General features: G+C 39.7%; 1 pseudogene across 1 annotated transcript in view; it reads right to left on the bottom strand.

The window, feature by feature from the left end:
- LOC114283319 (rRNA biogenesis protein RRP5-like) overlaps window positions 1-18,538 on the bottom strand; it is an 85,532-nt pseudogene that overhangs the window by 20,885 nt on the left and 46,109 nt on the right. The window contains exons 17-18 of the transcript XR_014332422.1: window positions 9,156-9,301; window positions 9,005-9,070 (exon numbers count right to left, since the gene is read on the bottom strand). The product of XR_014332422.1 is annotated as an rRNA biogenesis protein RRP5-like (transcript). The remainder of the gene's footprint in view (window positions 1-9,004; window positions 9,071-9,155; window positions 9,302-18,538) is intronic.

Here is an 18,538-nt window from a genome sequence, read left to right on the forward strand (position 1 = left end):
CAAATTTAAAATTTTATATGCTTGCTAGTGCAATCCATATAACCAATATAAAGTCATCAACTAAAGATCCAATAGTGCAATCCAGAGTTCAGAGCTGTTGCCCATGGAATCTGTGAAGTAATGTGGATTAAAAGAATTCTTGAAGAATTAAAGCTTTCTCACCCGACACCTATGAAGGTCTATTGTGACAACAAAGCAGCTATATCTATAGCTCATAATCCAGTTCTACATGATCGCACAAAACATATAAAAGTGGATAAACATTCCATCAAGGAGAAAATCAATGCTGGCATAATCTGTATGACCTACCTTCCAACAGGTGAACAATTAGCTGATGTGCTAACGAAGGGACTACACAAGAGCAATTTGATAAGCTGACTAGCAAGCTGGCTATGGAAGATATCTTCACACCAGCTTGAGGGGGAGTGCTGGAAATTTGTGTTAATGTATATAATAAGATAGTGGCATGTATATAATATGATAGTGGTGTTGGTGACAGATAGTGGCATGTATAGAATATGATAGTGATGTTGGTGGCAGATAGTGGCATGTATATAATATGATAGTGGTAGATAGTGGTAATATATAATATGTAAGTGGTATATAATAGGTTATAATGATGTTTATAATATCTCCTATATAAGGAGTGTCATTTGGTCTTGTAAGATAAGAAGTTTTGAATATAACAGAAATATATTCCTTCTTCCTCATATTTTCGGAGTTCTTCTTCCTCATATTTTCTAAGTTGGTATCAGAGCAACAAAAAACACAGCAGCCCTAAAACCGTCATAGTCATGTCGGAAGTCACGTCCGAAACCACTTCAACCCCTACCGCTGCCATTCCGGTGAAAACGTCCAACTCTCACTCTGTCCAAATCACCACCATCCGCCTAAATGGTGATAATTTTCTCCGCTGGTCACAATCTGTCCGGATGTATATCCGTGGGCAAGGAAAGATCGGTTACATCACTGGTGACAAGAAGGCTCCTGCTGTTAATGATCCGCTGTTCGACAGTTGGGACGCTGAAAACTCCATGGTTATGACATGGTTGGTCAATTCCATGGAGGAGGATATAAGCTCTAATTACATGTGCTATACTACTGCACAAGAGTTGTGGGATAATGTTAGTCAGATGTATTCTGACCTAGGAAATCAATCTCAAGTTTTCGAATTAACTTTGAAGTTGGGAGAGATTCGTCAAGGAGATGATTCCGCCACCAAATATTTCAATTCGTTGAAAAGGTTGTGGCAGGATCTTGACATCTTCAACACATACGAATGGAAATCGGTTGACGACTGCAACCACCACAACAAAACTGTGGAAGACAGCCGTATTTATAAGTTTCTTGCCGGCCTCAACATTGAGTTCGATGAAGTGCGAGGAAGAATTATTGGCAGACCTCCTCTCCCATCCATTGGCGAAGTATTTGCCGAAGTCAGAAGGGAAGAGAGCCGAAGGAGCGTCATGCTTAAGAAAAAAGGTACTGGTGAATCGACTGAAATTTCTGCTTTAATTAGCGATGCTGCAGCCAACAAGGCTGCAAATTACCAGCGCAGGTTTGATGTAAGCCACGGGTCTGGTGTGATTTTTGCAACAAGCCTCGCCATACACGCGAAACGTGTTGGAAGATCCATGGCAAACCTGTCAACTGGAAAAGCAGCAAACAAGGAGAGAAGAATCGTGGCTTTCCTACCGCTAATGAAGCCGATTCAGGTCCCTTCAACAAAGAGCAGATTGATCAACTCTTAAAGCTGATAAAATCCAACTCCTCATCCGGTACTCCTAGTGTTTTGTTGGCACAAACAGGTAGAAATCCTAAAGCCTTCTCTTGCCTAAACTTCTCTCCGTGGATCATAGATTCCGGTGCCTCCGATCACATGACTAGTTTTCCCATTTATTTAGTACCTATTTCCCTTGGTCTGGTCATGACAAAATCAGAGTAGCCGATGGTAGTTTTTCACCTATTGCAGGAAAAGGATTTATTAAACTAACTGAGAAAATTAATCTCAATGTTGTTCTTCACGTCCCCAACTTAGCCTGTAACCTTTTGTCTGTCAGTAAACTATCTAAGGATTCTAATTGTCGTGTTACATTTTTTGAATCCCATTGTGAATTTCAGGACCAGAACTCGGGGATGATGATTGGGCGTGCTAGGATGCTTGAAGGTCTTTACTACTTTGATGAAGTACCTGTTAGTAATAAAAAAGCTCAGACCTTTAATAGTACTAGTTCAATCTCTGTTCGAGAAAAAATAATGCTATGGCACTATAGGCTAGGACATCCTAGTTTTCTTTATCTGAAACATTTATTTCCAGAATTATTTAAAGGGATTGATTGTTCTTCTTTTCATTGTGAAAGTTGCATTTTTACAAAATTTCATCGCTCTACTTATTTGCCAAAACCTTACCAGGCTTTCAAACCTTTTTATTTGATTCATAGTGATGTTTGGGGCCCTTCTAAAATCACTACTCTTTCTGGTAAAAGATGGTTTGTTATATTTATTGATGACCATACCCGCTTATGTTGGATTTATTTGATGAATAAAAAATCTGACGTGACAAATTTATTCACAAATTTTTACAATATGATTGATGTTAGAATTTCCCATCTTTACCTTCACCTACTCCACTACACACTCCACTTCACCTACCTCCACTTCACCACACACTCCACTTCACCTAACCCACTATCACCTCCACTACACCTACTACCACATTTTCTTCTATATATAGATTGTATAGGAATTGTAATTAATCAATCTTGTAAGACATCAATCAATAATATTACATCATTTTTTTAACATGGTATCAGAGCAAGGTTAAGACCTTAGTATTTCTCGCTTCACCGGCGGGCGGTAACCTCGCCTTGGCCGCCCGCCGGACCTCAACCTAGTCTGCTAAAATTCTCTACACATACCTTGAAATTTATTCGAGTCCACCACCACTGTTAACCTTACCCTGTGAGAACCCAGCTTCCAGATCCAACTCTACCGAACACTCTGAATATACATCAACTCTGGTGGGATTTCCCCAACCAGTTGATTCAACCAAATCATCAAATCCCGGAGCTTGGCGAGGGAACCCAAGCTAGCAGGGATTTCCCCAGTGAGGAAATTGAAGCTCGGATCAAGAGTAACCAGCTGAGTACAGTTACTCAGATTCTTCGGTATCGGACCTGCTAACTTATTTTTCTGAAGATACAGAACTTTCAACATGTTGCTAGGATCTTGACAAATACCAGGAGAGTCCCAATCGGTAACTCACCAGAAAAGTTGTTATTAGAGATATCGAGATTCCATGGCAGAGCAGAGCCAGACAAATTGTTGAAAGAAAGATCCAACTCCACCAAACCATTCGAGCTCGAGCACAGAGACCCAGCAAGCTGGGATGGTATTTCGCCATAAAAATCATTCTTAGACAGATGCAAGAACTTCACAGTCCCGGCTCTTCCAGTCGGTTCTTGCCCATCGCGGCAGCCACCGCCGCCGACCTCGGCTCCGACGCCGCTGTCTCCTCCAACTTCCTCGCCTTTGCCTGCCAAACATGCGCCTTCTCGCTATACTGCGCCGCCCTCTGCGTTCCTTCGCACCGCCAGTTCGCACTCAAGTTCTCTTTCTAACAGCCGCCTCTCTGCCGAGGCTTCTCTCTTGCGGAAGAATAAAGAAGAAAAGTAAAAAAAAAACCAAACAGGGGGCCCTTCTTCTCTCTCTCTAATAATCACCCACACACCACCCACGTTATCTCCCACATTTTTTTTTATTTTACTATATCTATATATTAAACTAATGCCTTATAAAACCATTAGTTTAGCTCAGTGTTTGGATGGTGGGGGCCACAGCATGCTTTTCCAGAATCAAAAATAAAATTTAAAAAAAAAAAAAAAAAAAAAACAAAACAAAACAAAAAAGTGCCACACAACCCCTTTCTTTTCTTTTCTTTATTCTCCACTCACAAACAATTATCATTACCTTTTGCACCTCACCCGTTGCTCCACTTTCTTTCTTTTCTTTTATGTTATTTATTTATTTATTTTATTAAAAAAAAAAAAAAAAAAAAAAAAAAAACCAAACAAACAAACACGGAGGAAGAAGACGAACTGCGAATTCATTTTATTCATATCGGGCCTCACCCCGATCATCATTTTACACACAAAAAAAATAAAAATAAAAATAAAAATAAAAAAAAATAAAAAAAATACAAACAAAACAACCACACCCACAGTGGGATTTTTCTTTTCCCTTCTCTATTCTACTGCAGGTCTCTTCTTCTTACTTTTATCTTGGGTGTCCCGTGCCAGTCCGGTCTCCGTGTTTCCTTGTCCACTGAGCACGTTCACTCCCCCATACTCCTCCACTGCAGCATATGGAGGACCTCCAAATCGGAACATCACGGTGGCCTTTCGCTTCAGCTCCTTGTTTTCTGCCCTTAGCACGCTTATCTCTGCTCGCGCATCCTTATACATGCGTTGGAGCAGAACCAGCTGGGAGTTTAAATGCTGCACCTCATTTGTCCTACTCTGCAGCCGGTTCGACAGGTTTGTGACCGCCGTCATGCTTTCCACACATGCCTTCAAAGTATACTGATTGGCCTCCACATCCGACTGCACTGCCATTCTTTGCTCCACAGACCGCATCGGAAAGTTCAACGGAGTAAACTCCGTGGCGCTTGGTTGAGGTTCCAGTGCCACCGCACCAGTTGTCTCTCTTGTTGACTCATTGAGGTCGGGAAAGAGAGTGAGCAGACTCCGGGAAGATGAAGCCATTTTCTGGGCCACAGAGTATTACAGAGTATCTCTCTCAGAAATCTCTCTCAGACAACAGCGTGTTACGGACTATCTCTCTCAGCAAAACGAAGAAGAGTTTTTTGTTTTTTCAGAGGTTTTTCGCAGCTTTTCTCTGCCTCAGCCTCAGCCTCTGTCTTATAGCCGAGGCAGCCACGCGTATCGCGCGCCTCTTATCACCAGCCGACAAACGGGCACGCAAGCCAAGGCGCCCACGTGCCTCGCCATCATGTCCGGCACACCTTTTGATGAATTGGGCACGCCTTTTGATGGCACGCCTTTTGACAAAATTGGGCACACCTTTTGAGGATGCCACTTTTCCACGGGTCCGACAAGACTCTGTAAACTGTCCCGACATTGATTCCGGTTAGCTCCTTCATGGGTCCGACAAGACTCTGTAAACTGTCCCGACATTGATTCCGGTTAGCTCCTTCATGGGTCCGACAAGACTCTGTAAACTGTCCTGACATTGATTCCGGTTAGCTCCTTTATGGGTCCGACAAGACTCTGTCAACTGTCCCGACATTAATTCCGGTTAGCTCCTTTATGGGTCCGACAAGACTCTGTAAACTGTCCCGACATTGATTCCGGTTAGCTCCTTTATGGGTCCGACAAGACTCTGTAAACTGTCCCGACATTGATTCCGGTTAGTTTCTACAAGGGTCCAGCAAGACTCTGTAAACTGTCACAACAACTGTCACAACATTGTCTGCTACAACGGTCCGACATGACCCCATAAACTGTCTTCTACAACGGTCCGACATGACCCCATAAACTGTCCTCTACATGGTTATGACACCCCCATACAGTGTCTCCTATCCTTTTTTTATGTATTTTCTTGTTTTGTTCCTCTCTTCAAACTCAAGTTGGTTAGTTTCTATCCTCCTTGAGTTTGCAGGGGGCTGTTAGAATTTCCCATCTTTACCTTCACCTACTCCACCACACACTCCACTTCACCTACCTCCACTTCACCTAACCCACTATCACCTCCACTACACCTACTACCACATTTTCTTCTATATATAGATTGTATAGGAATTGTAATTAATCAATCTTGTAAGACATCAATCAATAATATTACATCATTTTTTTAACAATTGAAAACCAATTTCAAACCAAAATTGGTATTTTACATTCTGATAATGGAACAGAATATTTCAATGAGCAGTTGGGTGAGTTTTTGGAAAAAAAGGAGATTTTTCATCAATCTACATGTCGGGATACCCCTCAACAAAATGGCATTGCATAACGAAAAAATAAACATTTACTTGAAGTAGCACGTGCTATAATGTTTTACATGCATGTTTCTAAATATTTATGGGGTGAAGCAATTTTAACAGCCTCTTATTTGATAAACAGGATGCCTACAAAGGTGTTAACATACAAAACACCTTTTGATTGTCTCAAAACTTTTTTTCCTGATACGAGGTTGTTTTCTGATTTACCCGCCAAAGTTTTTGGATGTACTGCCTATGTTCATGTTCCCAGTCAATTTCGTTCAAAACTTGACCCCCGTGCTATAAAATGTGTTTTTTTGGGTTATTCCTCAAACAAAAAGGGGCATAAGTGTTTCGATCCTCAAACCAAGAAATTTCATGTGAGTATGGATGTGTCATTTGTGGAAACAAAATCCTATTTCCCCAACACTTCTCTTCAGGAGGAGACAAGTGGAGTAGAAGACCATTTTTGGGATATTTCTATCCCGCTCCCCAATGTCATTTATCCTCCACAAAAACCACATCTGTCTGATAATGATCACTTAGGAGAACCAAGTTCTATGGTGCCTAGTCAAGAAGATTCTTGTTTAGGGGGAGAAGTACTACAAAATGATCTAAATTCTGAGCTTCAGGTTTATACTAGGAAGCGATTTCATCTGAGGAATAATGACCCGAATGTCCATCCTAATGACCCGAATGTCCACCCGAGTTCTGGCATCGAAATTTTAGGTAATCCTATTCCTTCTATTTCCGACCTTGATGTTCCTATAGCAATTAGGAAAGGTGTCCGAAATTGCATTAAACATCCTATTGCAAATTACCTCTCCTATCAAAGACTGTCTAAAAACCATAGAGCTTTCACATCTAGGATTTCACACTTGTTTGTTCCAAGGAATATACAGGAAGCATTGGATGATCCGAATTGAAAATTAGCAGTCATGGAGGAGATGAATGCTTTAAGGAGAAGCGGTACTTGGGAGATAGTTGATCTACCCAAAGACAAGAAAACAGTTGGGTGTAAATGGGTGTTTACGATAAAATGTAACGCAGATGGAAGCGTTGAGAGATACAAGGCGAGACTGGTGGCTAAAGGCTTCACTCAAACTTATGGGATCGACTATCAGGAGACGTTTGCTCCTGTTGCTAAAATAAATTCCATCAGAGTACTGTTATCTCTTGCAGTAAATTCAGATTGGCCTCTACATCAACTTGACATTAAAAATGCATTTCTCAATGGTGATCTTGAAGAGGAGGTGTTCATGAGCCTACCACCGGGATTTGAGCAGAGACGTGGAAGCGACAGAGTATGCAGATTGAACAAGTCATTATACGGACTCAAACAATCACCAAGAGCGTGGTTTGAACGCTTTGGGAAGGCAGTTATCAGTTGTGGCTTCTCGCAGAGTCAAGCAGATCACACAATATTTTATAAACATTCAAAAGGTAGTAAAATTACAATTTTGATTGTTTATGTTGATGACATCATTTTAACTGGTAATGATGAAGCAGAGTTAGCAGCCCTCAAAGAGAAACTCGCAAAACAATTTCACATTAAGGATCTGGGAACCCTCAAGTATTTCCTCGGAATGGAATTTGCAAGATCCAAGGAAGGTATATTCGTTAATCAGAGAAAACATGTTCTTGATCTCCTTAGAGAAACAGGTATGCTTGGTTGTAAGATGGTGGAGACTCCGATCGAGCCTAACTTGAAGTTACAAGCTGCTAAGGCTGAAGAAGTCAAAGAGAGGGAACAATATCAGCGACTTGTAGGGAAATTGATTCACTTGTCTCATACGCGGCCTGATATTGCCTTTGCAGTCAGCATGGTAAGTCAGTTCATGCACTCACCAGCGGCAGAGCACTTTGAGGCCGTTTATAAGATCTTAAGATATTTGAAAGGAACTCCAGGAAGAGGCTTACTGTTCAAGAAACATGGACATCTTCAAGTTGAAGTATACACAGATGCAGACTGGGCAGGAAGTGTTACAGACAGGAGATCAACATCCGGATACTGCTCCTTTGTAGGTGGGAACCTAGTTACATGGCGGAGTAAAAAACAGAATGTGGTAGCTAGAAGTAGTGCAGAAGCAGAGTTCAGAGCTGTTGCCCATGGAATCTGTGAAGTAATGTGGATTAAAAGAATTCTTGAAGAATTAAAGCTTTCTCACCCGACACCTATGAAGGTCTATTGTGACAACAAAGTAGCTATATCTATAGCTCATAATCCAGTTCTACATGATCGCACAAAACATATAGAAGTGGATAAACATTTCATCAAGGAGAAAATCAATGCTGACATAATCTGTATGACCTACCTTCCAACAGGTGAACAATTAGCTGATGTGCTAACGAAGGGACTACACAAGAAGCAATTTGATAAGCTGACTAGCAAGCTGGCTATGGAAGATATCTTCACACCAGCTTGAGGGGGAGTGCTGGAAATTTGTGTTAATGTATATAATAAGATAGTGGCATGTATATAATATGATAGTGGTGTTGGTGACAGATAGTGGCATGTATAGAATATGATAGTGGTGTTGGTGGCAGATAGTGGCATGTATATAATATGATAGTGGTAGATAGTGGTAATATATAATATGTAAGTGGCATATAATGGGTTATAATGATGTTTGTAATATCTCCTATATAAGGAGTGTCATTTGGTCTTGTAAGATAAGAAGTTTTGAATATAACAGAAATATATTCCTTCTTCCTCATATTTTCGGAGTTCTTCTTCCTCATATTTTCTAAGTTTTAGACCAGCCAGTATCATTATTATGTCATAATAAAAAGGCTTATTTGAACAAGCATAAAACAAACTGAAAATATAAGAAAGAGTGTACATATTGAAACATAAAACATAAAAAACAATAATAATAATAATAATAATAATAATAATAATAATAAAAGCAAAAGCAAAAGAAAAATTAAAACTAAGGAAAACAATTTAACGAGAAAACAAGATGTGTCCTTGATACAAGTATTGAAAAGAAAGAAACTGAGTACCAAGAACCAATAGTTGATCAAACTCACATCCTGGCTTCAAGACAGATTTCATCAAACCCACAAGCCCTGTGCAGCAGTGCCTTGAAAGTCAGTAAACAATGAAAGAAGGCAGCCTTGAACAACCCTTTCTTCTTGAAGACAGAAAATATACCTTGGTGATCTGACAAATGTTCTGCAGAAATTGTACCCTTGGTGTAACCTTTTGCATTGACACCTACTATTGCTGCATGAGGGGTTACTCACTCAACCACTCCAGAAACAATAGTGCCCAACTTGGCCACATCATCATCAGTAACCCTGCCAGTAGAAAATCTCAGTTGCGGTACACTGTTCAATGTGAAAAATGCAATTCAGGAATTGACATATATTTCCATTACCATACATGACTGTAGATTATGAGTATCAACATTTTATGTAACAAACAAGGAACAAGATTTCATTTTGTTTCAATGAAAATGACCGAAACATTTCAGTTTTCCAAGAAACCAACACAAAACTGGTTGAAAACCAAAATTCTAGTGTTTCCACCAAAACACATTGAAACTCACCAAAACACTACGAAATACACGGGAACAATTTGTTAGAGACCCATTAGGAGTCCCTAGCCAAAATTGTTTGTGTTTTTCCATTTTGTAAAGAAAAAGAAACAAGAAGTTTAGAAACAAATAAAACATGTCAAATGTGATAAAAGAAATATGAGAAAGTAGAATAGAGAAATAGAGAGATAAAGAGAATAGAAACAGGACATTTTTGAGCTATTTATTGTCTTCTACTGTATTCACAGATATCTTCTTCTCCCCCTCTTCCCTAGTACTTTTAGTTTTTCTCTTAACAAAGACAATCCCCACTCCCCAACCCAACCATTTCATTTATCATTTGCAAAGAATCATAGACACAGATAAGGATGTGGACACAAGACATGCTCATTTTAAAAAAAATAGGGACACGGATACTGCGGGACAAGGCAATAAAATATTTTTCATATATTTTAATTTTCTATGTAGATTAATATTACATCCGGAAACAATCAAAATTAACAAAAACTAATACTAATTCAATATTAAAATAAATAAATAAATCACTTTTAAATTAACACTTATCGTTTGTATCTTTTTTTATGGATGATAGATGAAGTATTTAAATCTAAGCAAAAAGAAATAAACATTCAACATCCAACATCCAACATACATCAAAAGCACTAAAGCAAGCGAGAAAAAAAACTACTTCGCATGTCCCCGGCATGTCCCCAGAGCAGTGTTTTAAAAAGCTCTAGGTGTGAGGTGCAAGGCGAGGCACGTGCCTCATCAAAGTGAGGCACAAGTCGTAGACTATGAGTAAAATTTTAATATAGGCAAAGTTTTCAACATAAGCAACTATTTCTAAAATTTCAAAAAACATAGAACTTTCAATATTCTAAAAATCATAAAAATAACATTCAACGTTCCGAAAATTTCTCAAAAATAATATTCAACCTTACTTTATCCAATACTACCTATCTTCCTTCATTAATTTATTGACGTGATTCACTTCTTTTTTAGATAAGAAACTTGCAACATATAGTACCTTAGTGGTTTTGATTTTAAACCGGGACCAAATTGCCTGATAGCTTCAATCATTGGCCCAACGTTGTCCTAATTCACTACATTGAAAGGAATGCCAAAGTCATATATCCATATTGCAATCCAAGAGCTTTTTCTCAATCCCTAAGGGTTTTTTAATATAAAAATTGGGGCTCAAAGTACATGTTTATGTTTGTCGGCGGCGGCGGTAGGTTTGGTTGTTGCTGCCACTAAGTTTGATGTGGTTGGTTTGGTTGGAACGGAATCGACGAACGTTTCAAGAGGTTCATCATTGTGTGTCCTGGCTAGAGTCGTTTATTATTTGTTGGTTGGAAAGGAGGACAGGTTCGGATTTGTTTGTTCTTTTTTGATTTTTTGGATGATGTTATTGTTTAGGTGTTTTTAGGTTTTCACCCCATGCCGAGGCTCTTTTTGTATTCTTTTGCATCATCTTGATGCTCGCTCGATAAATTTAGTTTATTTATCATAAATAAAATTAAATAAAATAAAATAAATTAAAGGGGTTATGATTCCCTATGGCACACACACACAAAGAATAAGGATGGAGCAAAAAAATGAATGAGGCAGGCACCTCACGCCAAATCCTAAGTCACGGACCTCAAATCCGCCATTCCTATAGCACCTTGCCTCAAGTTGTCTAAGGCACCTCAGTGCACTTTGCGCCTAAGTGCGCGCTTAGGCATGTATTTTAAAACACTGCCCCAGAGTGTCCTTGCTGTGTCCCCAGTGTGTCCCCTAAAAAGAAATCAATTAAATAAAGGGGCACACCTCGTAACGTGTCCAATGCGTGTCCCCGCCATGTCCCCGTGTCTAACACGACTACAACACTTATTTTCAATTGTCGATGCTTCATAGATCATCTATCAATATTTATTGATCATTGTTGAAACATTGTTTTTTAACTTGTTAGAAAGAAACTTCTAATCTTATCGCTAAAGGCCTCCTTACACCTTAGAACCCCTTTGGCATTCATTTATTGCTACCTTCATCCCACATTGTTCATCCTTATTTCCCATTTGGAATGTCCCGCAATGTCTCCTCTTTGAAAACTCAAAGCATAAGATTTTACAATTTTCCAAAATTATCTCTTATAAGTGACTAGGAATAGATTTAAGAGTGGGAATATAATGGCTATTTGGGAAACCATGTTGTTTGATTTTAAATTGAATGCATTAATGACATGCCTCCTTAAAATGCTGGAACTCCCAAATCAGACTAACATGTAAACCTTGTTTGGAAGGGATTTAATGTACATTTAGAATTATAAATGCTAACGTTAAAGACTTGTGGATTTATTTGACTTTAATTGAATTTTTTTTGTTTATATTAACATTTACTACCAAGTTTAATAAGAATGGATGAGTAGACCTCAACTACGTTTTAATCGTTAGGCTACATATGCATTTGGATAGCTTTTAGTTTTTCCATCAAACATTATTGTGCTTTTCCAAAAATGTTTACGATTTCCCTCAAATTTCCCAAACATTTCCATTTCCAAACTGACACGTTGAAACAAATTTGACCCCTGGTTACAAAGTAACCATATTTAACAAGTCACATGCTTTTTGGTCACTTATCATGTTAGAAAGTAAACACAAGATTTTAGCAAATCTTGTAGATCCATTTTAAATATACAACCAATATTATTACACAGTTACATACTATTACGTTCCATTTGGAATGAGGGATTTGGTGAGAAAAGAAAAGAAATAGTGAGAATAGGAAACCCCTTTACTTGTGTGGATGGTTAAGTAGGTGAGAAATGATGAGAGATGGTGAGAAAAAGATTCTCACCAAACCTATGTTTTGTTTCTCACCAAAAGCGGTGAGATTTGGTGAGAAAGGAATTGATTTAATGAAACTTTTCTAAGATACCAAAATTACCCTTATGAAAAAACATAGCTTATTAATATGGACGGTTATTTTAGTGAAATGAAACACAACACTTTCCTTTCTTTTTTCTTATTTACTCTATCCAAACAAGAGAGGTGAGAAACCACATTATCTTCTCTTTTATTCATCCAAATATAATGGTGAGCTACGTTACACGGACTCTTTGTTTTTTGAGAGGTACCCGTGTTGACATGACACAACATGGGTACGGGTGCTGAATACTGTTAATTTTAGAGAATACCATATTAGGGAATGATATCCTAATCATTCCCTATTTATATTAATGAAGATTAATAATTACAAGGAAGCCCTAAGGCATAAAATAATTACAAAATAATAACCCAAATAATCATATATTATTCTAACACTCCCCCCCCTCAAGCTGGTGTGAAGATATCTCTCATGCCCTACTTGCGTAAGATGTCATGAAATGGCTTACTCCCAACTCCCTTGGTGAGGATGTCAGCAAGTTGTTCACCAGGCTGCACAAAGGGAGTACATATTGCGCCACTAGTTAGTGAGTTTCTCCTTAATGAAGTGGTGATCAATCTCAACATGTTTTGTCCTGTCATGTTGAACCGGATTGTATGCAATGTTGATACCGGCCTTATTATCACAGTATAACCGCATGGAGTCTGTCTGATCAATACCTAGATCACTCAACAATAACCTGATCCATAAGAGCTCACACACCCCTTGTGCCATAGCTCTAAACTCAGCTTCTGCACTCGACCTGGCAACCACATTTTGTTTCTTACTCCTCCAAGTAACTAGGTTGCCTCCAACAAAGGTGCAATACCCTGAAGTCGATCTCCTATCAGTCACTGATCCAGCCCAGTCAGCATCTGTATAGGCTTCTACACGAAGATGATCATACCTTGAAAAATAAAGACCCTTACCAGGGGTAGACTTCAAGTACCTGAAAATTCGCATGACAGCCTCGAAGTGAATCTGATGAGGAGCATGCATAAACTGGCTAACCACACTGACAGCAACAGCAATATTAGGACGAGAGTGAGATAAGTAAATGAGTTTACCCACTAATCGCCGATAGCTCCCCCTGTCAACAGTTGCTCCTCCTTCATCATCCCCTAATTTCTGATTGGGTTCTAGTGAAGTGTCACAGGCCTTGCAGCCAAGCATCCCAGTTTCCTTCAACAAATCAAGCACATACTTCCTCTGTGAGATAAATATCTCATCCTTGGAGCGAGCAACTTCAATTTCCAAAAAATACTTCAAGCTCCCCAAGTCTTTGATCTCAAACTCACGGGCTAAATATTTTTTCAACAGAGGAATTTCCTCACTATCATCACCCGTAAGAACTATGTCATCTACATAAACAATGAGGGTTGTAGTCTTACCAAGTGAGGAATGTTTCACAAATAAGGTGTGATCTGCCTGACTCTGTTTGAAGCCATATTTAAGCATAGCTTGAGTGAATCTCTCAAACCAAGCTCTCGGAGACTGCTTGAGTCCATATAATGACTTTCGAGATCCTCAAAACCAGGAGGAATGTCCATATATACCTCTTCTTCGAGGTCACCATGGATAAAGACATTCTTTACATCAAACTAATGAAGTGGCCAATCTAGATTAGCTGCTAAAGAGAGAAGCACTCTGACTGAATTCATCTTAGCCATGGATGCAAAGGTCTCCTAATAGTCAATGCCATACGTTTGAGTAAACCTTTTTGCCACAAGTCTAGCCTTGTAACGCTCAATAGAACCATCCGCTTTGTGTTTCACAGTATACACCCATTTGAATCCCACCGGTCGTTTGCCCTTAGATAACTCAGTCAATTCCCAAGTACCATTCTTCCTAAATGTTTTCATTTCCTCAATCATGGCAAGTTTCCACTCAGAGGTAGCTACTAGCAAGAGCATCCTGAAAATGGTTAGGAATGCTAACAGATGAAATATTGGACACAAACGCTTTATATGAGGACGACAAATGAGAGTAGGACACAAAATTTGAGATAGGATGTTGAGTACAAGACCTCACACCCTTTCTCTTGGCAATCGGAACATCAAGATCAATGGACTCGAGAGATTCAAAGTTACCTGGACTCTCATCAGAAACAGGAGATGACAGTGGAAGAGCAGAAGTGGTCTCTTGTATGCAGTTAACTTTCTGTCCGTCTTTGTCCCTGACAAAAACTTGTCATTCCCTATCCTTGGTGACATTGGGTTCTGCAGTCCCAGTATGACATGGTGGTGTAAGAACAACTGGTTCCACCATAGGAATCACTTCACACCAAAGCTCCCCCTGAAGGGAGGACTGTGACACCGGAGAGGACAAGAAATAGGACTGGGACTCAAAGAATGTGACATCCATGGACACAAACCGGTTACGAGAAGGAGGGTGGTAACACTTATATCCTTTTTGAGTAGGAGAGTACCCAAGGAAAACACATTTGAGGGAGCGAGGGTCCAACTTACCACGAGTAGGAGAGTGATTATGGACAAAACAGACACAACCAAATATTTTATGAGGAATAGAAAACAAGGACTGGGAACCTAGGAGGACTTGAAGAGGAGCTTGTTTTTACAAGATGTGAGTAGGGAGATGATTAATAAGATGGGCAACGGTGAGAACGGCGTCGCCCCAGTAGGACCGAGGCATACTCATAGAAAAACACATGCACCGAGCCATGTCAAGAAGATTGCAATTCTTGCATTCCGCCACCCCATTTTGTTAAGGGATATAGGTGCAAGAGGTCTGATGGATAATGCCATGAGTAGAAAAATATTGCCCTAACCCAAAATCTATGTATTCACCCCCATTATCAGAATGGAATATTTTGACAGTGGCCCCAAACTGAGTACAAATCATCCTATGAAAATTGTGGAACACAGAGAAAACCTCACTCTTGTCTTTCATGAGATACACCCAAGTAGTACGAGAAAAATCATCAATAAATATAACAAACCAACGATGACCTTTCATAGACACAACACGAGATGGATCCCAAACATCAGAATGTATTAATGAGAAAGGAACTAAACTATTATTAAAACTGGGAGCAAAAGAAGCTCTGTGTTGCTTGCCAAGCTGACAAGACTCACAAAAGAAATTCAAACACATTATTGTTTGAAAAAATAGATAGAAATAAATGCTTAAGTAAAGAAAAAGAATGATGCCCAAGACGCCAATGCCACAGCCATATATCATCGGTGGTAGTAGGACGCATGGTGGAAGAATGAGCAAGCTTGTCCGGTTGATCCAGGAAGTAAAGACCATTTTCTGCACTACCACTGTCAATCGTCCTCCTCATGACAAGATCCTGAAGAAGACAATTATCGGGAAAAAATGTCACACTACAATTCAAATCCTTTGTAATACGACTCAAGGATAGCAGGTTAACAGAAAAATTGAGAACATGAAGAACAGAAGAGAGAGATAAAGTAGGAGTGACATGGACTAAACCTTTCCCAGAAATAAAAGAAACAGCACCATCTGCAATCCTAACTTTGTCCTGACCTGAAGAGGGCTTATAGGCAGAGAAGAGATCAGAGGAGCCAGACATATGATCTGAAGCACCAGAATCAATAATCCAAGGCAAAAACTTATGAGACAGGAAAACACAAGGAGAAGAGACTAAGTTACCTGAGCGGGCAAATGACGAGGAAGATGTACTGAGAGCAGCAAAAGACCGGCGATCTAGCAATTGATGCAGAACATTCTCAAGCTCATGAGTAGTCATGCCAGAGAGATCATCAGAAGCCTGGCCAACGGAAGCAGAATTAGAATAAAGTGTATCAACGACACTAGACTGATGAGCTCGGGGATAGGAGCCACGTCCGCTAGACTGGCCTGACCGACCTCCTCTAGAACCAGACCGATCACCTCGACACCCGGATGGAGTCCCATGAAGCTTCTAACACATCTCACGAGTATGCCACAGCTTCTTACAGTAATCACAGAATACAAACTCCTTAGCGGCAGACGAAGGAATGGGAGTCGGGCTAAGGCCATCTCGAGAGGTAGACAGTAATGCTAAGCAGTCAGTAGAGACAGGGGACATCATAGCAGACCGGCGACTCCTCATTCTGGACATAGGCAAATGCCTCTTGAAGTGAAGGAAGAGTATCCATACTCAGAACCCGACTCCGAACCGAATCATACTCCACATTGAGACCGGCCAGAAACTAGAAGACCCTTTTCCTGTGCAATAAACTTCCTGTACCCGACAGAATCAGCAGTGCAAACAGGCTTATAGTCCTGCAGGTGATCAAGACGTTTCCAGCCGTTGGGGAGGAAGGTGAAGTACTGAAGAACCGTCTGCTCCCCCTGAATAGAGCTCTCAATAGAGCGACGTAACTCAAATGCCTGGGAGAAATTCCCTTTGCGGGAATAGGTGGTAGCCACAGCATCCCAAACATCTTGGACAGTCTCTATACACAAGTAGCCCTCGCCAATGTCTGGTACCATCGAATGAATAAGCCAACCCATAATCAAAGAGTTGGTAATCTCCCATTAGTCATAACCCGGGTCAGTTGTACTGGGTGCCTGTATCCTGCCATCCACATACCCCATCTTCCCCCTGCTCTTCAAAAACATAGTCAAACTCTACGACCACGCGAGATAGTTCTGACCATTAAATAAAGAGGTGGTGATTTTAAGACTAGGGTTGGGGTTATCAGTCATAGTAGTAGGTATAGGGAAACTCTCACTCCTGGGTGTCTGAGAAGTACCGAACCCACAACAAAACTAGTGTCAATCACAAACCTGGAAGGTGGTGGTGGTGGTAGAAGGAAAAACAAACAACCACTATGACAGTAAAGAATTAACAACTCTTACTATTTTCTTTTTCTTTTTCTTTTTTTTTTTTTTTTAGAAAAATAAAACAAATAGTGCTGGGTTATATACCTAGGTTATATAAACACGGAGCAAACAAACAACTCAAGAGTGAGAGACAGAGAAACGAGACAGACAGAGAGAGGAAGACAACAAGAGAAGCAAAGCAGAGGAAGAGTTGAGCAGTTGAGAGAAGCGAGGTAGGGTAGCGGAAGGGGCAAGGCAGTCGGCTGAAGCCAACGAAGACTGAGGAGCTGTCCGCTGAGTCATCCAGTGGTCGACGAAGATAGCACAGACGACAACAATGAGCCGAGGGTGATTCAGTGGTCCACGTTCATCACACCAGGTGAGTTCCGAACCCTAGGTGAACCGAAACCCCTCAGGCTTGACACGAACGAAGCCAACGAAACCAATAATGACGATGATTCGAATGTGATTCGGCTTGGTTGGCTCCGGAAGTGGGATGGTGGCTCCGGTGGGTACTGTATGCTTAGAGGAATTTAGGTTTTACGGTTAGCTCTGATACCATGTTAATTTTAGAGAATATCAGATTAGGGAATGATTAGGATATCATTCCCTATTTATATTAATGAAGATTAATAATTACAAGGAAGCCCTAAGGCATAAAATAATTACAAAATAATAACCCAAATAATCATATACTATTCTAACAAATACGACCGGGACACGGCTATTTACAAACAGATACGAAAGAGCCCTAATTGCAAAAGAGAAAGAAGAGAGAGCAAGGAGACAACCTGGTCACCAACTTCAAAAGGGTGAAGACATTGATCTCTTCTTCTCTCTGTCGATCTCCTCTTCAACTTCCCCTTCGTCTTCAACGAGTCCCGTCTCCTTTTCTTCTCTCTCTCTCTCTCTCTCAGATAATAAATAAAATAAATAAAAAAAAAACCCTAATAAAATCATCTATTTAATAGATAATAATGAATAAAATAGATCATTTATTTTTATGAAAAAAAAAAACTAATAAAATTATATATATATATAATAATAATAATAAAAAATCTATAAAATAAATCATAACCAAACCTTAAGTCCCATCAAATGGGATCGGCTACATGAATCCTTCTTTTCCACTCAACTCTATCCAAGGCCATTTCGTTAGTCAAACAAATCATCTAATTTTTATTTTTTATTTCTTTCAACATAATTTGTTATTTCTTATTTTGTTATAATGTTTTATTTATAATATATATAGATGTCAATTAAAGATAACATATACAGATAAATTAAAAATATTATA

Source organism: Camellia sinensis, chromosome 6, assembly GCF_055761805.1.
Source record: "Camellia sinensis isolate YWXY chromosome 6, ASM5576180v1, whole genome shotgun sequence".
Lineage (NCBI taxonomy): Eukaryota > Viridiplantae > Streptophyta > Magnoliopsida > Ericales > Theaceae > Camellia > Camellia sinensis.